Genomic DNA, 27,632 nt, shown 5'->3' on the forward strand with positions numbered 1-27,632 from the left:
TATCTATGAAGGAAGCACTGGAGTTGGCCATCTGACTTCAAACGCATCTGCCACTTGCTAACTTACCTAGGGCATATCATATCACTCGCCTGGTAAACAGGAATTTCATTATACCTGCATCATACGGGTGGTGTGTGATGGGTTTTTTGTGTCAACATGGCACCTGTAAGAAGATATGGGTGAAAAAAAAAAGATATGGGTGGAGTTAAGCCTGTCAATCAGGTCACCGCCTGATGACCTCCCTTGGAGATGCCACCAGATACATAACTCTCGGAAGCTGGGCTCTCTCTCTCCCTTGACCTTCCTGCTTGCTGACCACCCAGAGAGGTGCTGGAGCCCCAACACTGTCTCCAGTGACATTAGATCCATGTGACTTTCCATCTACCAGCCTATGATCTTCCTGCATTCTGCATCATTGTATATGACTGTGTGAGTCTGCAGAGGGACTTGTGGACTACTGGAGCTATGAACTTGAGTTGGACCGGGCTGACGTATTTTCTTGATATGTAGTCACTCCTTGTTATAAACCTCTTTCTTACATACATGAGTGTCACTGGACTTGTTACTCTAGTCAACTTGGCCTCTCACATGTTGGTTGGGATGGTTAACTGGGATAATATACAGAGTCCTTAACTCGGGACCTGGTGCAGAGAAAATGCTCAAGAAATGCTAGCTATTAGTATTTTAATTCTATTATTCACAAAAGTGCAAGCACATTGCAAGCCCCAAGACCCCTTCTCTCCCAGTGTGTGTGGGAAAGAAGAGAGTAAATAAGGAACATAGTTATGAGAGATGACTCTGGTTTCTGTGACAAGCTGGGGGAGTGGGGATGGCAGACCTACCAGAAAGAGGCTAGACGTTTTTGTTGTTTTGTGGGGTTTTTTTTGTAGAGGGTGAGTTCGGTTTGACTTCCCAGTGGATCCCAACATAAGTGACACTTTAGAATTTTTCCATCCTGAGCAAAGTTGGTTGGACTTTCATATTCACTGGTGAAGGGCTGCAGTAGTCGTGAGGGGAAGACAGCCCATAAACTTCAAACCAAATTCAATTCTCTGCAAGGAGGGCCAGGGTGGCCCCAGCAGCTAGAGGGCAGGCCTCCTCCAGAGTCTCAGGTGTCACCAGTTGGAACCAAAAGTACATTAAAACCAATCCATGTTGCCCAGAAATGGTGCGAATGGTCTTATAGGAGGACCACCCACGTCCTCATCGAACAGAGGCAAGCCATCTTCACTAAGATGTGAGGAAACAGGCTTAGCAAGCATATGCTTCTAACATGCTTCTCTTGCACCTTGATTGTCTTTTCACTTCGTAATTTTATCTAGAATCTCATTCCAGATCAGAGCATATCAAGATGCCTCATTGAAAAATAGCTTCCATTTCCTTGAATGGCTACCTTATGAAACTAACCATCTTCAAAAGCAGATGGTACTCAGCTATCAATTGGAATAGTGTCTGGGGTCTTAAAGGCTTGTATTCAAACAAGCAGCCTTCTAAGCGAGGCATCAACTAAGTCCACACGGGAGAAGCACACCAGCCTGTGTGAGCCAAAAATGATGATAACAAAATGAAGACATGACGGGGAAAGTATCAGAGCTTAAATTGTGCACACCTGGTTTATAGAAGGCTGGGGAGGACAGTGGGAACCCCAAATCCATCTGCCGAGCATCTAGTCAGATTAAGCCTCTGGCAGATCCCTCTGAGCCCAGAAAAAGGACTTGAACAGATATACTATCAGAGATTGTTGTAAACTCGACTATGGTGCATCGAACCGTGGTATCACATGATATGTGGACAGTTGACCTCTCTCTTGACCCAACCTGAATTTCCTCTAGGCCAAGTATTTCTCACTTGTTCCATGACAGAAATTTCTCCTCTGGCTTTTAAAATATTGATGATTGAGAGGATCTCAATAATGGTTGTACAACATGAAGAGCATTATCGATGTCAATGAACTGTACATGTAGAAGTTGTTGGGTTGGAGAATGCTTTGTTGTGTGTATTTTTTCCACAATTAGAAAAATAATAATTACACGAATAATAAGCACAAGGACGAAGAAAATGTTCTAGAATCGAATGTGGTGATAATTGTGCAATCCTTCTTGATATTATTGAATTGGATGATGTGGTTGAAGTGCTAATAAAACTGTTTTTTAAAAAGAGAGAAAAGAAATTAGCCATTTACATTGTTTCTGAACTATTACTGTTATAAAATAAATCCTGCCATAAGCATCTTTGTCCCAGAGACGTTTGCTCACATGAAAGTGTTCCTATAGGATAGGTTCCTAGGTGTGAGTTCTTAGGTCAAAGGCATGTATATTTTAAGTTTTTTTGGTAATGTTGTATCTATTTTCACTCTTACCTGCAAATTATGAGTGAGTCTCCTTACATTCATGCCAACACAGTGCTATCAAAGTTTTGGGTCATTGCCAATCTGATAGGTTAAAAATGCTATTTCCCCACCGTTCCTATTTGCATTATGAATGAGGCTGAACAGTTTGTCATAAGTTTAAGAGCCCTTTAGGAAGCCCAGCATGGAGGAGTCCTGGTCGTACCATAGGTAAGTGCTCAGCAGCTAACCCAGAGGATGTCAATTCCAACTCACCAACCTGCTCTGTGGGAGAGGAATGTGGACAGTCTGCTTCCATAAAGATGTGCAGACTTAGAAACCCTGTGGGTTCTATAGGGTCCTATAGGGCCTCTACGAGTCAGAATTGACTCCAAGGTAGCAGGAGTGTTCGTTGTGCAATGGTTAAGCACGCACTGCTAACCAAAAGGGCAGCCGCTGGCCTTCGCAGTGACTGCCGGCGAAGGGCTTGGCCTAGAAAGCCACTCGGGACAGTTCTGCTTTGTCACACGGGGTTACTATAAGCCAACCCAACAATAAGTCACTTGTATTTTGTTTCCAGTGAACCATCTACTCATAGTCTTGAACATTTTTTCCTTATTTTTAACAGTTTTATTGGCAGTTCATCCACATTATCATATAATTCAATAGCTCAAAAGTGTACAGCCTTTACCATAATCAGTTTTAGAATATTTGTACTCATTGTGATTTGTGTGTTCTTTTTTTAATTTTGGCAAAAATATACACAACAAAAACATGTTCCAGTTCAACAACTTATATATGTAGAATTCAGTGCCATTGATCACACCCTGCAGGTTGTACAAGCATTCTTGTTACCCCTCTCCAAATTGTTCCACCAGCATTTACCTAAACTCAATGCCCCTAAGCAGCTCTTCCCCCTTCACCTATGGTAACCAGAAGTCAAGTTTGGGGTTTTTCTTTTCTTTTTTTTTTTTAGTAGTAATTTTCTTGATCTAATGTTCACATATCATACACTTCCATAGTTACATCTCTTGCTAAAAGAGTTGTATGTGCATCATCACAATCCATTCTAATGCTCTCTCCCCTGGCCCCTCCCGCATTCATCGTTGGCTCCCCAGTTCCCCTCCCCCTCCCTGACTCCCCACCTTCCCAATACATCATTGCGTCAGTTATTGTTTCTGTGCATCCACTCCTTTTGTGCTGCACAAACTGGCAAACCCAACAGAAACAACAAAAACAAAAGCAGAGAGCAGCCCAAGCTGGCCAACTTTGAGGATCAGAGTCAGAGGAGGAGAAGGTACACGTAGCTGCTAAATTTATCACCCAGCCACCTCCTGGAGAGTTTTAGGAAGTGTTTAATGGTGTCCGACTGCCACTTAATAACAACAATCTCCTCTGGGAAGTGGCAGCGTGTGCATTTGCCGGGATGACACGGATCAGTTCACACCTGTGAAGACAGAAGCATATGAAGATTGGGTCTCCATGACAGAACGCGGTGACCTGGGTAATAGCGGATTTTTAATGCAGGAAAACAAAATTTCCTTTTAATGTGATCACTTACAGAAAGGAGCAAATGAACACCCCCCCCCCAACCCCCCAACCCCCCACCGGAGAAAGTAGATGGCGGCCTGAAGTCTTGGGGAGAATCCTGCGACCGTGCTCTGAGAGCCTATGTGAAAGATCATTGTTCGTATGGCTTCAGTGCTGTTGATGCTGAACGTATACATGAGCAACGGATGATTCATGCATGTATTGAAAGCCGCCAGTTTCCACCTAAAACCTTACGGAAGATCAGAGTGGAGATCCGAGTGGAAGTTCCCCATCACATCACCTAGGTTGGAGTGCTTAAGAGCCAGGTCCACTCTTACGAAGACAGCAGTGTTCACTTGGTTAGTCATAAAGATGCATAGGACTCAGGGACTGCGTCAAACGAAGTCTAAACTGCCAGGGAGGTTATGAAACGCATAGGAGTTCATGAAGTTCATAGAGCATGAAGACAGTGAGTATTAGACGGCCATTAGTGACAGCGATCAAACCATGTCGGACGCCACATTCAAGGCCTTGTGCCGGCTGCTTCCATGCTCGCCTCAGAGCGACTGAACAAGATACTGACAAGATTGGCAAAGAAATGCAGAATGATTGAAGGCTGAATGCAAGATTATTCGGTGTGTAACGGCTGGGGAGGGAGATATGGGGATGGGGGTGTTTGACATGTGATCATATGATAAATCGTTGGTTTATCAACAAGAGTGATATTTTACTAGGGCTTTCAAAGCAAACCGGTTTTCTAGCCTCGTGGAATTCTCTTGACTATCACAGTGTCTGAATTCTTTTATAGTCTCTATTTTGTGATGTGCTGTTGTCACTACAGCTACTTGGTCTGTTTGTTTTGAAATCATTTTATTGGGGGCTCATACAGCTCTCCGTCAGAAGCACAACACCCATGGTGTCAAGCACATTGTTTGCGTGTGTTTTAACTCTGCCACACTTCATATTGGAGAAAGCTCTATCTTGGAGTCATTTTACTAGTTAGAAAAGTTCCTTAGCCGTAAAAGCCCTCTTACAGATATGGACAGGTAATATTTGTTCAGTACTTTTATATCCCCATTCTTCAAGAACTGTTACTTCAATGGTTTTTATTGCTACACTAACAGCTAAAGAGGTGATGGGATGCTAAAAGATACAGCTGAGTGGAAGACACACCCATCCTTCTCCTCCAATTGCTTCCAGCGTCTTATACAGCGTCTTGTCACCAGATAGAGTTCAAATTTGGGGTTGAGGCTTCTTGCATCCTTTGGGAGAAGCAGAGAAGGTCTACTGGAAATGCCATTGTAGCCAGTGTCTCTAGGGAAGTTGGTCTTAAATCCAAAGGCTTGAACCATATTCCCTGCACATGTATGTTAGTCTTCTTTTTTCCCTCATTGTCTCCATTTCCATGTAGGACCATGGAAGTTACAGACACCTGCATTCTTAGAAGAGCTACCCATTTATGTTTGTTTGATATTCAAGAACAGCTGACATTCTGCGGATGTAGTAGAGAATATATAATAAAACTTGAAAATGCGGAGATGTTGAAGAAATCATAAGTATTTTATGTTTTTATGCTTTGTGGCAGGATTGTAGTACAAGCAAATAAATCCAACAGTGATGCAGATAATAACTGAAAATGAATCCAAGGGAGAAGGATGACTTCTAGGCAGTATCTTTCTACTGTCGCCTGTTATTTAAGGGAATGCTAGTGACTTGTTCTAAAGAGGATGTAAAACTTGTTCCAAATTTTTCTTCTTCAGTCCTGCCTGGGCAAAGCTCAAATATAACCATGATATAGCAACTCTTCCCAGGTCTTTTGGCAGCTTTGTGTGTTTAATATCGTAATGTACAGGTGTCAACAGATAGGATGTGACTGCTAATGGATTCATTTACTTACACTTCTATGACCAGGCCTGAAAAGAAGGTGTTTAAAAAAAAAAAGTAGTGTCTTCCTACCAATCACTACTATGTGGCACACACACAAAAAAAGAATGGTGTATGTGTTTCAGCTTTGGTTTTTGCTCAGTATTTAGTCAAGCAAGAGTGTTTCCAAGTGAGCCATTGACCTATGGAAGCACTTTTGTTGATTTCAAGTACCATATATCTGTGTGGCTTGTTATCCGTACTATCCATGCATACCACATTGTCTGATGGTAATGCGATATGCCTGGTGTGTTCTAAAAAATGGAAAAGAAGAAAATGAGACAAATATGTGAAGATTAAAAAACAAAGAGCAAGAAAGAAGACACCACCAGCAATATTTTTAAAACCAGAAAAGAAATTTCTGTGGTGGAACAATTGAGAAATATTTGAGCCTAGAACAAATTCAGGGTGGGTCAAGAGGGAGGTCAACTAACCAAATACCACATTATACCACGGTTCAGTCCATCATAATTAAGTTTACAATCGTCTCGATCTTATAGTAAAACTATCTGAGTCCCTCCCACGTGGCCAGAGGGAATTTGCTAGAGGCTTAATCTGACTAGATACTCTGCAGATGGATTTGAGTTTCCCAACTGTCCTCCATAGCCTTCGACAAATCAGGTGTTCACAATTTAAGCTCTGATACTTTTCCCTTCTTCATGCTTGGATTTTTCGTTATTGTCCTCTTTGGCTGGTGTGTTTATGCCTTGTGGACTTAGTTGATGCCTCACTTAGAAGGTTGCTTCTGTGAATACAAGCCTTTAAGACCCCAGACTCTATTCCAATTGATAGCCGGGCACCATCTGTTTTCTTCACCATACTTTGCTGTAGCAGCCTGATCTTCAGGGATCGCTTCGTGAAGGTGAGTATGGTGCAGGACTACATCATAAGAACTGGCTGTTCTTGGATTGGGGCTAGAATTACGTGGGTACCCGGAATCCATCTGCTTGTCCATGGGCTATGGATGACTGATTTACTTTAGTGTTCACATTGTGACAAAAACAATAACTAAAACTAGAACCAACAACAATAAAAATCAAACCAAACAGGAAAGAAAAACATTGTCAATCACCCCCCTAAGGTATAAGGTGACTGCATTGATAACATCAATAATTTGTCCAATGGCATAGAATTTCAGGTACTGTTGACATGGGGAGCTAGTGGGAGTATAGTCCAACTGCAATCAACAATCCATGAGTTGTTGCTTCGTACAGATTGACTTCTTAATTGATGGAGGCCCGTTTACAGTGAGCATTGGGGTTGGTGCTACGGGGAACTTTTTCTGTTGCAATTTTATTTGTCTGCACCTGATCCGAGTCATGGTATTTTCAATCACCTACATGCATGTGAAAGCTAGACAATGAGTAAGGAAGACCGCAGAAGGGATGTGTTTGGATAACAGCGAACAAAGCCAAACAAACACAACTCACTTCCATCAAGTCAGTTCGGACACGTAGTAACCCTGTAGGGCAGGGTAGAACTGCCCCTGTGAATTTCTAAGACTTTAATTATTTAAGGGGTTAGAAAGCCCTATCTTTCTCCTGAGGAGCAGCTGGGGGTTTCAAACTGCTGACCTTGCAGTTAATAGCCCAATCCGTAACCATGATGCCACCAGGACTCCTCCTGGGATAACAGCGTTGGTGAGAAATATTGAAAGGACTGTGGACTGCCCGAAGGACAAACTACTCTGTCTTGGAAGTACCGCCAGAATGCTTCTTCGGATGAGAATGGCAAGATTTTGGCTGATGTTCTTTGAACCTCTTATCAGGAGAGACCAAAAAATAAACCAAACCGTGCCACTGCCTTTGAGTCAATTCCACCTCATAGTAACCCCGTAGGATAGCGCAGACTTGCCCCGGTGGGTTTCTGAGAGTGTAAAGCTTTGTGGGAGAAAGAAAGTTTCACCTTCCTCCTGCAAAGCAGCCAGTGCCTTGGAACAGCTGACTTTGGGGTTAGCACCCACCCTAGAACCCATATACCATCAGGGGTCCTGCCAGGAGCCACGAGTCCCTGCAAAAAGACATTTGCTTGGTAAAGTAGAGGGTCGTGGGAAAAGGGGAAGCGCCTCAAAGGATGGGTTGTTACAGTGGCTGCAACCATTGTAAAAATGGCACAGACAGCGCACAGGAAAGGAGATACGAGTGAACCACGTTGCGTTGACTCATAGCAGCCCCATGTGACAAAACAGGATTGTCCCACAGGTTTTCCAGGTCAGCTCGTTCCCCTGCAGCGTCATTGGGAAGGGTCAAATTGCGAGTGTAGTTCATTCTGTTGTACTTAGTCACTATGAGTCAAAGCTGACTTGATAGCACCTTAGAACAACATTGATTTGTGTAAATTATACATTAGGGAATTTTGAATCCTGAGAGTGGCCCAAGGAGAGCAGCCATTCATTCCAAGCACTCTCGCACCTCAATCTCATGGCCAGACCAGTCCTTCCGGATGTCAGGTTCTGTATTTTTCTGATTCTCTGAGATACCCTGTTGTGGTTGTTAGCGGCTGCTATGTTGGCCTCTGGCACCTGGTGAGCCCATGCACAAGGGAACAAAACACTGCTTGGTTCTGTGGCATCCCCGTGATCCCTTGTGGGTACAACTATTATGGAGTATTGGCCTTTTGTTGATTGAAGGAGATCACCAGGCCTTTCTTCCTAGAAACCCGTTTAGCATCTTCATTGAAACCGGTTTAGCATCATACCAAGACACATGCCTCCATCACAGGTAAGTGGTGGCTGTGGATGAAGTCCGTTGGCCGGAATCAGGGCCAGTTCTCATGTGGGAGAGAAGAGCTCTGCGTCTAGGCTACCATCGCCCCACCAGGGAGTTAGTTACGCTCTCTCCTCCCAATCCGTTCCTCCTGTTCATTGTGGTTTGACTCAAGTTAACCAAGGTGGTGATTGTGCTTTAAAGAGTGTGGCTACACATACCCTCGCTCACCAGGCCAAGGTTCCAAGGAGAAGGAGCATGTTGCAAAAAAGGACTTCGGGTTGAGTTGACGTCTTCTCCCACCCCAGCCAAGATTCTCCCCATTCTCGGAGGATCCCCCACTCCCGTGACTCAGGCGACTACCACGCCATCCTTGCCTCTGAAACTGGAGTGCGGAGGTCTTCTCGTCCTTCTCCTCCTATCTGGTCTAGGATGCCCCTGTCCTCACGGAGTGATGGTCACTCCGAGCGTATGTGTCTGTTCCCTCGGTGTGTGTGTGCACCAGGAATGTAAGACAGCAAGGCTGCCTTGAGTGTTAGTTTCAGAGCAGCTGGGCCCTCCAGGAGACTAAAATCTGACAAGTTCATGGACAGAAGGGAAGCTTGTCCAGGACGCACAGGAAGCTAGTGACATGTGGAGCCCAAGACTCGGGGTCTGGGACCCTGCTGAGTGCTCGCTCGTTCTTTCAGCAAACACTCCCACAGGGGTATCTCGCTGGGGAGATGCTGCTGCTGAACACCGAACACCCATGTGATATCTTACTGCAACCATGGTAACTGCTCTGAAGAGGAAGAGGGGCCCAGGAGAGACTATCACAGTCCAGGATGGAGGGGTGTCACAACCCAGACTGAGAGGCCAGGGGTAGCCCCTCTAAAGAGGTGACATTGGCGTCAGACAGATGTGAACATGAAACATTGGGAAACAGCAGTCTAGGCAGAGGGAGCAGCATGGCAGAGCCTTGGAGCTGGTGCCAGGGAACTGTCGGAAGCTAGTTTGGCTGGAGCAGGGAGGGGCAGAGCGCGCACACACACGTGTGTGTGTGCGCGTGTGTGTGTAAAAGTCCAGCAAAAGGAAAACAAGCGGAGTTCAAGTAATTCAGGGCCTAGGATTAGAGGCCTTACTAATGAGAAACTAGCTTCTAGTCTAAGTGTGTTGTTGTTGTTGTTGTTGGGTGCCCTTTAGACAATGTTCTACTCATAATGACCCCATATGAAGAACTAGAACTGTCCCCTAGGGATTTCTGGGCTTCTGGAGGTGCTCTGGTGGTGCACATAGGTACGTACGTAAGCACAGGGCTGCTGACCGACAGGTGGGTGGTTCAAACCCATCCAATGGTTCTCTGGGGAAATGACCTGTGATCTGACTCCATAAAAATTTCAGCCCAGAAGACCTCTATGGATCAGTTGTGTCCAGTCACAAGCAGTCACTATGAGTCAAGATGAGATCAACAGAACCTAACAAGTGCAATCTTTTTTTTTTTAAGTTTTCATTGGCACTTCATCCAAATATCATACAACTCAGTAGTTCAATCATATCAAGAAGAGTTGTACCATCCTTACCACAATTTAGAACATTTTCCTCCTCCTTGTACTCATTGTTATTTGTGTAATTATCTTTTTAATTGTGGCAAAGATATACACAACAAAACATTCTCCACAACAACAATCTCCCTCCCTCCCCCGCCCACTGAAAGTAGTTACGGTTTTATTAACTGACCAGATTACAAAAATAATCATGGCGGACACTTCAGTCATCCCTTTAATTAGCCTGTTGATCTCATCTTCCTGTTGCCAGCATCTGCACCTTCTATGAAATGGTTGGTCTTTTTCTTCATCCCACTGGTGGAGAAGATCGTGTGAAGGGCCACAGGAAGTTATTTGCTTCTTTGAAGTGTTTCCCAACAGTCTAGATCTCATGAATTAGCATTTCCAGGTAGATGATACCATATTCACCAAGAGATTATGCACTCAAAGTGTTACCTGTTGGGGAAATATGCTTGATATAGTTAAAGTTTATTGTGCCAACCAGGTCGATAGACATGTGGGGTTAATTGAAGGGCAGAGGGATACATGGTTCAGTGAGCCTCACCTTTTGAGTTCTCGGGTCTCTTGCTTTCTGATGGTTGGACCAGGGTGCAGCTGCCTTAACCAGTTCCCTGATTTAGCTGGCAAGGCTCACTTCCTGCAAGACCTCCCTGAGGAGAAACCACATGGACCTACCCCGATGCAGCCCTGGGTGCTGGAGCAGTCGTATGGAGACGCCTGCCAACGCTGAGATACTTACACGCTCACTGACTTGGCTTTCCTCCTGCAGTCAGCATCATTGCGTGTGTTTTGTGAGATGGAGGAGGACTTTTTAGATTGGTGTCAGACATATGGGTTAAAGTTGGACTTGTGGGCTTGGGCAGCACTGGGTTGGGATGTTTTCTTGATGGGCACTTACCCTTTATGTAAAACACTCTCTTATACATATGAGTTTCTGTGGATTTGTTTCCCTAATGTACCCAGACTAACACAATGCTTCTTATTTATTTTGCCATCACCACGCTTGTAGATGAGTTCATTCACTGACTTCGGGTTGGGGTACCCCCTTACAGTGTATGGTCCCACATCCTCAGCATGTTCAGTGAAGCCTCGTTCAGCTTAGCAAAGGTGCCATTGAAAAGCTGGAGAAAGCAAAGAAACCCCAACACTTTTCAAACCTTTGGGCTCACACCATCGATACCTCTGATCCTGATAAGAGCGCCAGCGTGGATTCTCCGGGTACATAGAAGTTGCCAGGTGTTCTTGACGTTGGAGCCACTCAGATTCCAGTTCTGTCCATCTGCCTGTATTCCTGGTGATAGTGCTGAGCTTTCTCCTAGACCCGCTTCCTCCTTGCCTTTTGAAGCATCTTTTCGGCAAACTTCTTTCTCGGGTGCTTGATCTTTAGCTCGGCAAACTCCTTGACTTTTTCTTAAGGGTCTCCGGAACAGTGGGGACCTTCTTTGTCTTCTCTGCAATGGTTCCAGCCAGATTAAATAACATAAATAAAAAGCTGTAATAGCAATCTTAATGAATGCCTAGCTTCCAGACTTTCGCCTATGAAGCGCCTGATGGGGTTTGAATCGCAAACCTTTTGGTGACCAGCCAAGTGCTTAACTATTACCCCACCAGGGCTTCTTATTCGGCATGTAAATAGATGTGCTTGGAGTCCCTTAACACGTTGTGAAGGTATTTGTGCTGTGACTTATCAGACCCTTAAAGATGATGGTAGAAGTTGCTCTCTCTGCCCATGTTCCTGCCCCCAGCCTCTCTCCAGCAGAGATGTTGGCCCAGATCCCACTTGCCTACCTGGGACTTCTCTGGTACTGCCCACCAGAACTGGAGAATCAGTATCTCCCTCCCCTCCCCCTGATCCTGAGGCACCCCTGCCCAATGACAGTGAACATAGGAGGGTGAACCCTAGTCCCTTCAGTCCTACGAGGGACAACTAGGAGTTATATCCTGTACTCCAGCGCCACAACAGTGGTCTACCTACTGGAGCACCATGCCTTGACTACTCCTCCATTCCTAGTCTCACTGCCTACTCACCTGCTGTTGGCTTCTGGATCACCTCCACTGAATTGCCTTAAATTCCTGTCCTGTCATGGGAGAGGGGGAGGTGGGGAAAAGGAAGTGGGTGTTAGCAACCCCAAGGATAAGGGAACAACAAGTGATCCGAAATCGATGGTGAAGAGGGTGTAAGAGGCTTGGTAGGGCTTGACCAAGGGCAATGTAACTGAGAGGAATTACTGAGACCCAAATGAAGGCTGAACATGATAGTGGGACAAGAGGAAAATAAAAGGAAGGAAGTAGGAGGCAAAGGGCATTTATAGAGGTCTAAATACAGACATGCACTTATGTAAATAAATTTATATATAATGATAGGGAAATAGATCTATGTGTGTATATTTATAGGCTTAGTTCTAAGGTAGCAGATGGACATTGGGTACTCCCTCAATGCAAGGACACTTTGTTCTATTAAACTGGCATTCCGTGATGCTTACCTTCCCAACACGATCACTGAAGACAAAGTGGGTGCATAAGCAAATGTGGTGAAGAAAGCTGATGGTGCCTGGCTATCAAAAGAGATAGTGTCTGGCGTCTTAAAGGTTTGAAGATAACAAGCGGCCATCTAGCTGAGAAGCAACAAAGCCCACATGAAAGATGCACACCAGCCTGTGTGATCACGAGGTGTCGATGAGATCAGTTATCAGGAATCAAAGACCCAGAGCAAAACATCATAATGTGGATGAGGTGGGGAGTGTGGAGTGCAGACCCAAAGCTAATCTGTAAGCAATTGGACATCCCCTTACAGAAGGGTCTCGGGGAAGAGAGGAGCCAGTCAGGGTGCAGTATAGCACAGATTGAACTATACAACTTTCTTCTAGTTCTTTAATGCTTCCTCCCCACCACTACCATAATCCCAATTCTACCTTAAAAATATGGCTAGACCAGAGTATGTACGCTGGTACAGATCAGAACTGGAAACACAGGGAATCCAGGGCAGATGATGCCCTCAGGACCAATAATGAGAGTAGAGACACCATGGGGATAGGGGGGAGGTTGGGGACAGTGACACAGGATCTACATGTGACCTCCTCCCTGGGGGACAGACAACAGAAAAGTGGGTGAAGGGAGACATTAGACAGTGCAATACAAGAAAAAATAATAATTTATAAATTATCAAGGGTTCATGAGGGAGGGAGGGAAAATTTGAGGAGCTGATACCAAGGGCTCAAGTAGAAAGCTTTTTGAGAATGATGATGGCAACAGATGTACAAATGTGCTTGACACAATGGATGGATGGATGGATTGTGATACAGAGTTATACGAGCCCCCAATAAAATGATTTAAAAACAAAAGGTCATTAAAGTCATCATTAATGGTAGGGCTTTGTCAAAATCGACTGGTTTGTATATTGCCTCGGTGTGTGTTTATCTTGTATTTATTACAGTTGAAAATAATTATTGTTGTTGAAAGCATGTAAATTAAATGGTATAAACTTTCTGGGGGGAAAAAAATTCCTGTCCTGTCAGGGACCCCCCCTTACTCCTCAGTCATTTTGTTTTAGTCAATAGCCCTTAACTGCAAATCCCATTAAAGGCTAGAATCCAGTCCACTCCAGTGTGTGTGCGTGTGTGTGTGTGTGTGTGTGTGTGTGTGTGTTGGGGGTGGGGGGTGCAGGATGGAGGGGGTGGGAAATGAGAGGTTGGAGGGGTGGCAGCCTGCACAGGATGCTTGGGGAGAGAATGAAGAGGGAGGACCTCAGGAATCAGACCTCTGGATCATAGTCCTGGCAGAGAAGGTTTATGGTCTGAGTCCAGAGAGAGGGCTCAGTCAGATCCCCGGCTCAGAGCTCCTCACGGCTTTCACAAGGGTAACCAGGGCCACAGGTGTCAAGTTGGGCTGTCCTCCAGCAGCTGGCTGAGGTAGGTCCATAGTAATCCTGCCCAGCAGGCTGGAGAACCTGTCTGGCCAGTTACAAGACCTCTGGGACCACAGTCTAGTGACTCAGGGTCAGAGAGAGTCAGGCGAGGGCCTTGGCTGGCATGCCTGCTCCGGGTCCCTCCCTGAACAGAGAGGTTCCTCCAGGTCCCACCCTGGGACCGAGTCTTTGACTCTTCTGAAAGCCCACCAGCACCTTCCGGAATTTATTCATTATTAATGAGCGCTTCTGCATGCTGGTGACCAACCAGACCACCAGGCGGGGGGCACTGTGGAAAACAATGGGACCCACTGACAGCTTGATGGGACTTGCAGCTGAGTGGACCCACGCAAACATCTGGGTGCTGCACGGGACAAAAAGAGACTCTGAGGGTGGTGATGGGAAGGGCCCATTTTGGTCTAGGAAGGTCTCTTAAGGGAACTATATGCCCCCTATGTCCCTGACAGATAATTGGTGGCAGAGTTCAGGCCTGCCTGTAAGAGGAAACAGAGGGAAACAAGAGACAGAATTAAGCTAATTCTAGGTGGGCATTGAGAAGCCAGCAGGCTAATATTTAGTTTGTTTTGTTTTCGTTAAAAATTTTTAATCATTTTATTGGGAGCTCTTACAGATATCATAACATCCCATAGTTTAATCACAGCAAGCAGTGTTGTACAATTGCTACCACGATCAGTTTAAAAACATGTCCTTCCCTCTTGAACTCCTTTATGTCAGCTCCCTTTACACCCTCCCTCCTCCACCCCCAAGAACCCTTCCCACCCCCCACCCCCCACTATAAGAGTTTGGTATGTTTTTTGCCATGTCTTACACAATCCAATATATCTCTTCACATACAATTCTGTTGTTCAATCCCACTGAGTAGGGTTATATAGTCATCAATACTGTCAGCTCCCCATCCTCCCCCTTCCCCTACCCTCTTCCCAAACCCCCAGAGAACCATTACTCCCGTTACTGTTTCTGAAGGGTTATCTATCTTGGCTTATGTACCAAATGATCTGAAAAATACAAATGAACATATGAAAATCTAACATGTTAATGAGGTAAAACAAAGAAAAACCACAATAGTACGGGCAGGAAATATTAAAGAAATAGAGGATAGCTATGTGGTTCATCAGGGCCCTACCACACCCTGGATTTTTCATCCATTCCTTGTGACACTTCTGAGAGAGACTATCGAATTATCTTACAGGTGGATTTTGGCTCTCCACTACATCCACACCCTTTCACATTAATTGGGTTGCTTGTTTTTGAACTTCTGACACCTCTTCCCATCAACACTTCATGATCACACAGGCTGGTGTGCTTCTTCCATGTGGGTTTTGTTTCTTCCTTGCTAAAAGTTCACTTGTTCAATTACAAGCCTTTAAGACCCCAGACACTATATCTTTTAATAGCCAGGCACCATCAGCTTTCTTCAACACATTTGTTTATGCACCCGTTTGTCTTCAGTGATTGTGTCAGGAAGGTGTCATACAGTGCCACATTATTAGAACAAATCATTCTGGAACTGAGGTAAGATTTAAGTAGAGGCCCACAGTCCATCTGCTTCCTTGTTGCATTTGCATATACAGACATACATAAACAAGCAGATATATTTTTTTTTTCCTCATTTCTCTTTTCTTTCCTCATTTCTCTTTTCTTTCCTCCAACCTCACTCTTATGTTTATCCATTGTTCACCTCTCAGTACTCCCTCTCAGATACAATTAGATTGATTAGACTCAGTCCTCCATACCATCAGCTTAGGATCCTTACTGTTCCCCTTTACCTGTCATTGTTGGCTCCCCACTCCCATCCCCCACACCCCTCCTATTAGCCCCAGGAACCCTCGGACCAGGCGTTGTCTCTGTAGGATTGCCTATGCTGCCTATCTTGTATAGTTAAACACCAAAAGAATAAATAGATGGATGATGAATAAATCAACATACAGATAGTCACAAGTCTAGTAGGGATCCTGCCATAGAGATGAATATCTTTCCATTAATTAGAGAGCAGGACATGTTATAAACCATCAGTCCAGCCCGACTTTCTTCCAGAGCTTCACAGCTGAGTCCTGCTTACCAAGCAACTCATGCACCCTTCTAGTCTTCAGCATTCGGGTCCGACAGGAGTGCATTCTAAAGGTCTCAGAGCTATCCCTGCAGTCAGGAATGAAGCGATCTAGTGCCCGCTCCGCCCCACCCCGCCCCATTACACCTTTAGACGTTCAGTGTGGCCCCCTTGTGAGTAATCCCAACCAGTTAGATGGGGTACCCAGTGCTGCCCCCACTCAGAAGTCTATGGGCAGGATACATCACTGGTCTGTTGCTCTCCCCTCTTGATTTGCCCCATGTGGATGGGTCAGACCCGCTACTATTCCTGAACTGGATCTTCAGAGCCAGCCTCTGTAGCCTGCTCTCTAGGGAAGAGGACACAACTGAGCTGAGGCCGGCCCTGCTGCCATCTCTGGGGACAAGTTGCTCTGTCCGCTGAAGAACATTGCCCTGGTGGACCGGCACCCTGGGATGAGTTCCACTCTCATTCTCCCTCGCCTGTGTAGATGGCCTGTTTTGTCTGTTTTTAAATTGCAGTAAAACGTAAACCAAAAAAATCCATTTTAAACATAAAATGCAGGGGCATTGATTACATGTACCATGTCATATGATCATCAATGGTATCCAAATCAGAACACATGAAAGACAGAATCCTTTCGTCCACAGTGACCGTCCTCAGCCACGCTGGCAGGCACCATTGTTGGTCTTTCAGCCATGTAGTCTCTCGATCTCTGCCCTACTTGGCCAAGTGCTACGGAAGTTTCACAAACCAAACAAGGAAACCCACTGCCATCGAGTAGTTTCTGACTCATGGGGCGTACAGGAACCCAGAGCCTACTCATTCTTTAGCCGAGCATCTGGTGGACTGGACAACCGACCTGGAAGTTAGCAGTCCAATGCTTACCCGAGAAAACCACCCGGACGCTTACAAAGGTCCTTTACAGGAGCAGAAAGCTCCATCTTTCTCCTGAGGAGCAGCTGGTTTCAGACTGCTGACCTTGCAGTTAGCAGCCCAACCAGTAACCACTACACCACGAGGGCTCCTGCCCCAAGGAACTCCATTTGACTGATGTCACGACAGACTGAGGAACCCGCTGCTGTGCTTCACGGTGTCAGCGCGGCTCTTCGGCTGTGCCTCGTGGTCTACACACACACAGCGCTTCAGGCAGGATCTCAAATGCGCTTCACCAGTTGCTCTTCTTTCTGGATGCTTGTCAGATTCCGGTTCCTCCTAAAAGCCAAGTCATTACCAAGCAATTTCACTTCACCATATCCATCATCTGAAACAGGAAGCCCCGTTCTTCCCTCTCGCAGCCTTTATTAACAGCAAGGGCTTTTCAGCAAAGGGATAAAATACTGAGTTTGCATTTTTCAGAGACCCCGTCGACTCAGGACTCCAGGGGAAGGGATGTGTGGCAGCCTTAGCACGGCTTCCTTTGTTCCCTTGGCCACTGTGCTGATATGGAGGCGTGGGAGGTGGAAGGGACCTGCCCGAGGTCATACAGTCAGGACATACCAGGGTCTGGAGTTGTGCCAGGTCAAGTCGATCCCATAGCTGCCCTCTTTCTACTGTACCATACTCCCATGGCATTGGCTGGCTCTTTTCCTTTTGGTTCACGTGTTTGTAGGTGGTGGGTAAGAGTGACGGAGAGGAGAGAGGTGAGCATGGAAAGTAGATGGAATCAGCCCTGGTCCATTCAATCTCTCCATAATTCTTTGGTGCATATGATCATGACATGGAGGAAAAGATCATAGGACGCCGCCTGTTCTCTCTCTCGCTCTCTCTCCACAATTCTTTACTTGTTTGAGAATCCCTGGTCACACTGTGGGATAAGCATTGGGCTACTAGCCAAAACGTTGATGGTTCAAAACCCACTAGCTTCTCCATGGGAGATAGATGAGACTTTCTACTTCCACAGAGATTTATGGCCTAGGCGGTTTTACTCCAGAATGGCACTGGATCAGAATCGACACAAAGACGGAGACTTCTACTCGTCTAGTGTGCTACTGTCCAGACCACACAAAGAAGGTCTGTGATGCAGTCAGAGATTGCTTCTGGTGCTCCCAGGGTCCCAAGGAGCCAGCAGATCACCAGGAAGGAGACCTATCATTAATAGTGATCCCTCCTTGGAAATTATATCTATGCAATCGGAGCCTGAACTCAGAAGATGATCCCAGAGCATTAGCATAATGGAAAGTAGCTTTATAAATTACGTACAGCGAGGAGCAAACAGCACAGTAGGAGGGCAAACACAAGGGCATTTGCAGCTCACCCCCCCCCCCGACTCATCCACGGAGATGATGGCTCTCCTACATGTAGCCTGTTCCGTGCTGCAGGTCGGGGGCTCAAGGAGCCTCCATTAAACTGGTCCCCTCTGGCTCGGTAGGCTTGTTAGGATGTGTATCGGAACTTAAGTTCTAAAGCACTTGGTTGACTGAAGGGTGTGTTTTACAGTGGGAGGCCTAACTCCATCTTGAGTCATTTTGTGTCCAGCCTCCATTTGAGTTCATTCTGATCCTTAACCAGCAGTTTGTCCTCAGGCAGAGTATCGTTGAAATGAGATGATTACTCTCCTAGACAGCCCTGGGATAGGTAGCTTTGCCCTCAGGGGACTAGCTTGGGTGTGCCCTTAATGAATGACAAATACACCATCCCCTGCAAGTTGGGGTACCTATGACCTATGATCATGAGTCATGTCTCAATCTTCAAGTAACCAGGTGGTAGAAGAGACCCAGAACCAATCTTGCAGGCATTGCTAATCTGAAATTGTGTGCACATCCTAATTATGGTCCTTCTGCCATCCTCTACATGTACCCTGGCTTCTAGAGTGCCCGACTACGGCAGTAATGAGATGCTCTACTGCCAACCATGATTTGTGACGATTTCTTTTGGCTTATGTCATCTATATACATCCTTTGGACACCACTATGGTGTCATTCTCAGAGGTTTCCTCATCCGGATGACGTGTCTTTCTTCTGTCTTTATCCTGTTTAAAGCTTAACAGAACTGAGTCTCTATAAAATGTTTGGATTTGGGGCCTTATTCCCCAAGAGTATTTGACATGGTTGTCGGAGTCCAAAGCCGTCTTTCCCAGTGGGACCCTGCGGGTTAAAGACTAGAACAGGTACCAAAGAAGGGGAGCTTTATGCCCTTCCCACAACCATAGTATACAGAGGGATCCATGATGGGTCTAATCTCACGCACGTTATAGAAACACCAAACAGAACTGCGCACACATTCAAATTCCCTATTACACCTCTTAGATGGTGTATTAGACAGGGTTCTCTAGAGAGATAAAACCAGATTGCTGATAATGTTATATATATATTTATAAAGATAGTTAGATATATAACACAAGAAATTAACTGTTAAATTATAAAGCAGTACAAATGGCTCAGTACAACTCACTCCCGGGAGAGTTGTGAGACATTAGCAGTCCTTCAAGTCTTGAGGGGCCACTAGGTAGTCCTCTGTAGAGAGAGAGAGCTAGGCTATCCCAGCACAGGCAGCAAACAGCAAGGCAGGTCACTAAACATCAGCCAGGTCACCAACTGTCAGTCCTCAGCTCCAGGGATGTAAATTTCATTCAAGTGGTCTTAAAGGGACCTCAACTTACAGCGACACAGTCCACAGGCTAGGCATCCCACAGGTAGTGTGCCCTTTAAATTGAGGCACAGAGCAAGCAAGGCAGCCGCACATTGGTCCTATGATTAAAGAGCGAGAGACAAGAAAGGTGAGGCTCACCGAGCCATTTATCTCTCCACCCGTCAATTAATCCCTCTTGTGTTTATCGGCCAGGCTGGCACAGTAAACTATCTCAGATGGCTAACTCCAAGATTAGTAGTTCAAACCCACTATTTGCTCTTTGGGAAACAGACGAGGTTGTCTGCTCCTATAAAGATTGATACCCCAGACAGATTGATGCTGTCAGGTGGGCATAGCCTTCTCATGATAATTCTAGGAGTTTCCTCTCTTCCTCCCTGGAGGCTGGACACACTTTTCTCTGCTTCACCTTCCTATTGACAAGCCACATGGAGTCATGCTGATGGCAGCCAGAGCCCTGGAGATGCTTCCACCACCACTGGACCCACAGAACTGACTTTCCACCCTGTGATCTTACTGCATTCGACATCATTGTATGTGCTGTGTGAGTCTAAAGAGGAATTCATGGGCTAATTTAAAATTTATGAACTTGATCTGGACTAGGCTAGGCTAAATAATTACTTCTTGCTATAAAGTTCTCTCTTACACATAAAAAAAGAAAGAAAGATTTATAGTCAAGCCCAAACTAGGGTCACTGCAAGTCAGAGTGGATTGAGTGGCAGTGGGTTTAGCTTGGAGGTTTTGTTATTCCATAGACTCCTGGAAAAGTGTACGGTAAGTGCTCTTGGATTTTGAGCCCTATGTTTCGATGTATCTCTCCAAGACCCTTACTAAGTCGTGTGTGTGTGTGTGTGTTTGGGGTTTTGATTGTTTGTTTTGTCTGAGAACTGTAAATGCTTTGTCTGTTTGCTGGCAGAAATTATCCCCAGCAATAGGTAGAAATACTTCTGACAATCTGTGTGATAGTGACATAATTTCATGTCAACTTGAAGATATATAAACATGTAGGTGTGGTTTTCAGCCAGTCAATCAGGTCACAGCTTGATGGTGCCTCCTTGTGGACATGGCCTTCTCATAAGGAGGGTTGTAGGACCCGCCCACCCCTCTCTCTCTGCCTTCACCTTCCTGCTGGCTGACACTGGTTGCTGTCAGAGTCTGGAGATACATCCACTGCCATTGGATCCACAAGACTTTGCATTCACCAGCCTGTGATATTTTTGCATTCTGCATCATTGCATGTGGCTTCATGAGTCTGAAGTGGGAGTTATGGACCAGTATCGGACTTAAGGACTTGAGCTGAGCTGGGCTGGGGTGTTTTCTCGATATATAACTACTTCTTGTTCTAAAGCTCTTTCTTACACGTATATGAGTGTCACTGGATTTGTCATTTTAGTCAACCCAGCCTAACTAGCACAGTCTGTTTCTATCCAAGAAAGCATAAAAGGTAAATTTGTAGAGAAACTAAAATTGTTGTTAATGTTTCACCATTGTGTGACCTTTGACTATCTTATTTGGTCCATAACCAGAGGTAACTAAGGAAATGTACGTTAGTTTGTGTTCCCATCTCTGATTAAGTCAGGAGATGGAAAGAGTGTACCCTGGGGTGGGGAGTGTGGAGAGGGATGGGACCAAAGCAATAAAGTCTTTTGTCAGATATTTCTCTGGAAAATAAGTGAACTCACGCAAGTTGCTTTTCCAAGTTCTGGATCATGTGTATTGAATCTTTTGACTGTTGTATGTAATTTTTTGATCCAGCATGTACTTTTGAAATTAAATTTGCAATAAAAAAATTGTTATTGTTGTTAGGTGTCATCCAGTCAGTTCAACCCATAGTTACCTTATGCACAACAGGACAACACTGCCTGGTCCTGCCCCATCCTCACACTTGTTCCCGTGCTTGAAACCATCGTTGCAGTGACTTTCCTTGAGGAGCCCTATATTTACCAAACACGGAGTCCTTCTCCACGGATGGTCTCTCCTGACAACATATGCAAAGTATGTAAGACGAAGTCTCCCCATCCTTGCCTCTAAAGGAGCACTCTGGTCGTACTTCTTCCGAGAAAGATCAGTTTGTCTTATTAGCAATCCTTGGTACTCTCAATGTCCTTTTCTAGCACTCAATCCATGTGCGTCAATTCTCCTTTAGCATTCTTTATTCGATGTCCAACGTCCATACACCTATGAGGCAGTGAAAACACCATGGCTTGAGTCAGGCACACCTTAGTCCTCAAAGCAACATCTTTGCTTTTTAATACTACAGGATTGAAGGTCTTGTGCAGCAATTTGCCTAATATAATGCAGCTTTTGATCTCTTTACTGCTGCTTTAGATTCTATAGATCCCATGTCTCACGACGTTGCTTTAGTACTAATAGAAGTGGTTGTACCAGCAGATGTATAGATTCCAAGAGCAATTGCGCATGCTGATCCCTGGTCTAATAAGATTGTCTTTGCCACTCCCAAGCGGTCCTTACAAGAATTTGGTTTACCCCCATTGGTATCGGCAGCGCAGGGTTCTAGTTCTCTCTCTTGTGTTTTGTGCTTGCTGTCTCTGCTGGTGGCATCAGCAGGAGATTTTCTCTATATAAATGATTGTGCTGGAAGCTTTCACGTTTGTGGAACCTTGGGCTCCAGAAATTGTCAAACAAAGCACACAAGATGATCAGAAAGTCAGCAGCGTGGGCTCTCAAAGCCAGCAGGGCTTCCCCATCAGGATTTTCCTGAGCCCCATAATTGGGAAATGCCACCTCTGGGGACAATACAGCGTTCCCGCCACATGGCTGTAACTATCTGTGTGGCATAGTCTCTTTAAGGACAGTCTGGAAAAATGAATGGGGCCATATTGAAATTCTCTGTAGAGTAGATTAGAATCTCAGTAGATTGACTTACTGATAGGAATTTTATTTGACATAGGAAAAATCTAAGTTTCCATTTGATTCTTAACATCCTTGATAACTTAGTCTGGATCCTAGCCCCTACCCTCGCCCAGCACTCTTCCTCCCACCCCCCCCCACACCCCCCACCCCCCGCCCCATCGAAAAACACACACACTTTTTTTTTTTTAATCAGGACACTGGCTTGGGGTTTATGCTTTAAACAGACTACACTAGAATTCATTTAGCATTTCAGTGATACTTCGAGAGGATGAGTTTCCATTTGGGTCATTTATTTGCCCCCTGAAAAAGCGTATCTGCTGTGGGGGTGGCTAAGAAGAAGCCTATCTGCTGTGGGGTTGCTAATACTTTGGTCTGCTCTCTTGCAGATAGTTGGTCCAGGCTTCTAGGTCTCTTGCCTAGCATATGTGCATAATGTCTTTTGACTAAAATCCTGAGAAACCGAACACACTCACTTCACTATTGCTAAGTGTTGCCGTCTGACTTCTTCTGTGGGTGTTTTGGGTGGAATCACCAAATCTTGCAAGGAATTCCCAGGAGAGAATAGCAACAGCTTCCTTCCTACCTGCTGTGCTTAAACTTTAGAACACGTTCAGTTGCTTGGGATAAGGTGGGGGTGCCACCTCTAAAGATCAGGTTGGATACAGTAGATATTAGTGTGTAGTTGCCAAGAATTCTCTGGAAAATCAGGGGCCTCTTTGGAGGCCAGTGTTCTTGGACAGGCTCCAAGGGAGAACGCTGCTGATTTTAAGATAGGTCGGCCTCTGTAACTGCTTGAAATCCTACAGCTGCGTCTGTCTGTTCTCTTGTGGTGTGCCATTTTAAGAATGTTATGCCGTTGTTAATTATCATAAAGTAGACATCATAAGGAAAAAGCCAGGCAGTGCCTCAAATGCCTGTTATTTAAACTGACTTCAGGGACCCAGTGGATCTGTGATTCTCCACCAAGATGGCGTCCACTTGGATAAAATCTGGTCGGTCACTGGGAAAGTGCTTGGGACTTCATTCTAATCTGGAAAGAGCTTTCCATCTGGATTTTCCTTCATCCCCTCTATGAGTGACTCTGAGCTCAGCAGCCAAGAACTCACTTCTTATTGACTGTGTTAGTAAGAAGCACGCTTTATTTTTTTTAAATGCTTCTTTTGATTGCTATAATAAGGTCCTCACAATTAAGGAATTATACATGGAAAAATAGTTTTGAAAATATAATTTTAAATTCTGGATGGTTTTATTAAATTAGATAATAATAATTCTTCGATGAATTCACTCTGATTTGGTTTAACACAGGGATGATTATGAATTAAATCATTTTGACAGTCTAAAAAATTAATTAAATGAATTCATTTTGACAGAGGTTTGGTGTTTATAAGAATCTTTCCAACCAACTTAAGTTACATACTGCAGAATGTGTTTCATCTACAGGAAAAAATTATTTTTAAAAGTGTATTTCCATACACCTTAGCACAAGGCTAGGAGCCCTGACGGCAAGGTCAGCAGTTCGAACCCATCAGCTGCTCCATGGAAGCTAGATGAGGCTTGGTGTTCCCTTGAAGACAGACAATGTTGGAAACCCACAGTGGCAGTTCACAGTGTGGCTGTGCGTTGGCCATCAATTCAGTGACAATGAGTCATGTTGTGTTTTTGTAACTTGTGGACAGGTCTCAAAGAGCCCTAGTGATGCAAGTGGGTTAGCTTTGACTGCTAACTGTGACGTCATCAGTTCAAACCCACCAGCGACTATGAGGGAGAAAGACGAGACTTTCGGTTCCTGTAAGGATGTATAGCCTCAGAAACCCTACATAGGGTGACTATGAGTTTCTATGAGGGCAACAGTTGACTTGATGGCAGTGGGCTTTGGGGTCCGGACAAGGTTAGAAAGAAAGAGGAAAAGAGCCTGAAAGCTTGTTTTTTTTCTCCCCTAGTCATGATAGAGAAAAAAGTATTTACCGAGAGAACAGTAAAAGGAGAGAAAAAAATCATTGTCTACTGTTTTTCAAAATACCTGGGCCAATATAAATATTGCAAATGCATTGTGATGACTAATTTTATCTTTGAATTTGAGCCAAAGATAACAAGGGCAAGGCAGAAACTTTTCAAGAACCTCCCCCAACTAGGTGACTCCATTTTAAGAAATCTTAAAAAGCTAAATTTAGATTTGAGAAAATAGTTAAAATTCAAAAAATGTTAAACAATATTGAAACAAATGTTGTTCCAGAAGTTATGATGTCTTGTGGGGTCTGGATGAGTTCAAGATCTTTGTTGCTGTGAGGTGCCCTCCAGGCGGGCCCACTCCTAGTGATCCTAGGTGGAGGAGCCCCAAACTGCCTGGTCCTGTGTTATTCTCACAATCGCTAGCACGCTTGTGCCCATTATCGCGTCCACATGTAAATCCATCTGCTCGCAGGTCTTCCTCTCTTTTGCTGACCCTCTACGTTACCAAGTGCAATGTCTTTTTCCAAGGACTAGTCTCTCCTGCTATGAGGTCCAAAGTATGAGGGATGAAGTCTCACCCTCCTTGCTTCTAAGGAGCTTTCTGACTGTACTTCTTCCAAGATGTTTGTTCTTCTGGCAGATGATGATACTGTCAGTGTTGTTCCCCAAGAGTTACTCTGCGTCCTTCCTTATGCATCCATTCCACAAGCACATGAGGTGATTGCAAATGCCATGGCTTGGGCCAGACACACCTTACTCCTCAAAGTGGTAGCTTTGTTTTCTAAACTTTGAAGAGGTCTTTTGCAGCAGAGTTGCCCAGTGCAATATGTTGTTTGTTTTCTCCTCCTTCTTCTTCGGCCCGCCTCAGGTTTATTTGTACAAATAGCACAGGAGAATACCAGGTCCACACAGATGGCAGCCCAGGGGTCACACCAGCACACCAGCCCCTCTTGTCCTCAGATGAAGAACTACAATGGAGCCTTTGTGGGGGGCCTGGCTCATTTAGGAGTTCAACCTAGAGCCTCGGCACCTTTGGGGGCCCAAGTTTGAGTCAAGGCCGTGGATGGAGCATCGGTCTTACTTTGGGCTTTAGATTTGGACTTCGACCAGCAGAATACTAGACCCTTGGCAATACGTGCCTGAGCCTGCTTGCCAACCTTGAAATGGGCAATGTAGGAAAGGCGACAAAGTTTACAGCTGATGCCCATTAGGGTCTTAGCCTTGACCTCCTTGGGCTTCACAAGAGCCTTGATAGCCTCAGCATGAGCATCCATGGCCTTGGTGTTGTGAGTCTGCATTTTCTTCAGGCATTTCTTGTGCTTCTTGGCAAAGCACATGTTCCTCAGGAACTTGGGGTCCACCTCCGGAAGAGATTCCTATCATCGTGATTCAGTTTCTTGATGCCATTTCTGTGCTTGTATGTGGTGTGGTTCTTGGACTTAGCCATGGTTTCCAGCTGTTTCCAGAGCTCAATAGATGGAATAACTGATTTGATTTCTTGAATGTTGTTTCCATAAGCATTGATTGTGGATCCAAGTAAAATTACATTCTTAACAACATCAAGCTTTTCTCCAATTATCATGATGTTATCTATTGGTCTAATTTTGAGGATTTTGATGTTTTGATATTGAGTTGCAATCCACACTTAAGTCTTTGACCTTCATCAGTAAGTGCTTCAAGCTTCCAGGGTTGGCTTTCTGCAAGCATGTTTGCAAAGCTACGGTTGTTAAAAACAAAACAACAACCAAAAAAACCTTCCTCCAGTCCTGATGCTGCATTCTTCTTCATGTAATTACGTTTCCCAGAGGGTTTGCTCAGCAGACAGGTTGAATAAGTATGGAAAAGAATATCCCCCTGACACACACCTTTTCTGGTAACAACTCACCATGCTCCTGACCTCTTATACTCGTCGCTTCTTAAATCTCATGTGTTCTTCCAATCAAAGTAAAACATTAGCCTTACAAAGAAATTAGCCGCTGAATAGACTCTGAGACATTATTATGGGAATAATGTTTTATGTGGAAATATTATGTTTTAATATTTCCTTAAAAAATAAATGTTTTAAGGTGCTATTGCATGGATCTAAGGAACGATTTTTCTTCTTTCTCCTAAGTTGTCTAACTGACAGGATTGTTGATTGCATCTATAGATTTGGGCATATTAATATGCAACTTCAAGTTTCACAAAGCAGGGTTGCTACTGACACTACTTATAAATAAATAAACAGTCATGATACTCACGTCTCTTGGTACAGAGATCTCGTTGTTAGGTATCATCAAGTTGCTCCCGACTCTTAGTCATCCTAGTAAGCAGAATGAAATCCATAGAAAAGAGAAGGCAGCGCTGTCTGATCCTGCTCCAGCCTCACAATTGTTGTTATGTCGGAGTCCATTGCTGCAGCCACTGTGTCCATCCATCTCATTGGCTGCCCCTCTACTTTACCCAGCATCGTGTCCTCTCCCAGGGACTGGTCTCTCCTGACAACCTGTCCAAATTATGTGAGACCAAGTCTCCCCATCTTCACTGCTAAGGAGTCGTCTAGCTATACTTCTTCCAGGACAGATTTAGGTTTTTCCTGGTTATCCATGATACTTTCAATATTCCTTGCCAGCACCATTATTGAACTGCATCAATTCTTTTTCAGTCTTCTTTATTGAATGTATGCAATGTTCACGTGCATATGACGTGATTGAAAATACATAGATTGGGTCAGGTGCCCCTTAGTCTTCAAAGTGATATCCCTGCTCTTCAACGTTTTAAAGAGGTCTCAGACTGATTTGCCCAGAGTGACACATTGTTTGACTACTTGCCTGCTGCATCCATGAGCATTGATTGATTCTATCTCTGTGGGGTCTTTTCCTGGTTTGGGTATCAGGGTTATGCTGGCTTCATAGAGTGAGCTTGGGAGTTTGTTGCCCTTTTCTGTGTCTGGAAGAGCTGTGTGTCGTGCTCTGTCAGATGTTCTCTGCATAGTTGGTAGAATTCCCCTGTGAAACCATCGGGTCTGAGGCGCCAAGACACCTCTGAGAGAACTCAACCCTCCAACTTTTGGATAGCTGTCAAGGAAGGGCTTACCTATTTATACCATGCAAGTATTTAGTAATCTCTCTGTCTCAGTCTTAAACTCACCAACAGCTGGCTAAATTAATGAAGGAATGAAATAGGTTCATCTTCCTCTTCTGCTTATTTCAGTGTCCAATTGCTCATTGTCGGTAGACGA

General features: G+C 44.8%; 2 pseudogenes; one reads left to right on the forward strand and one right to left on the reverse strand.

The window, feature by feature from the left end:
• The window catches only part of LOC142458597 (F-actin-capping protein subunit alpha-1-like), a 38,242-nt pseudogene extending 33,816 nt beyond the window's left edge, over positions 1-4,426 (forward strand).
• Positions 4,427-9,067: 4,641 nt separating this feature from the next.
• LOC142458598 (large ribosomal subunit protein uL30 pseudogene) lies at positions 9,068-11,510 on the reverse strand (annotated as a pseudogene).
• Between the last annotated feature and the right edge of the window lie 16,122 nt (positions 11,511-27,632).

This window comes from Tenrec ecaudatus, chromosome 10 (assembly GCF_050624435.1).
Source record: "Tenrec ecaudatus isolate mTenEca1 chromosome 10, mTenEca1.hap1, whole genome shotgun sequence".
Lineage (NCBI taxonomy): Eukaryota > Metazoa > Chordata > Mammalia > Afrosoricida > Tenrecidae > Tenrec > Tenrec ecaudatus.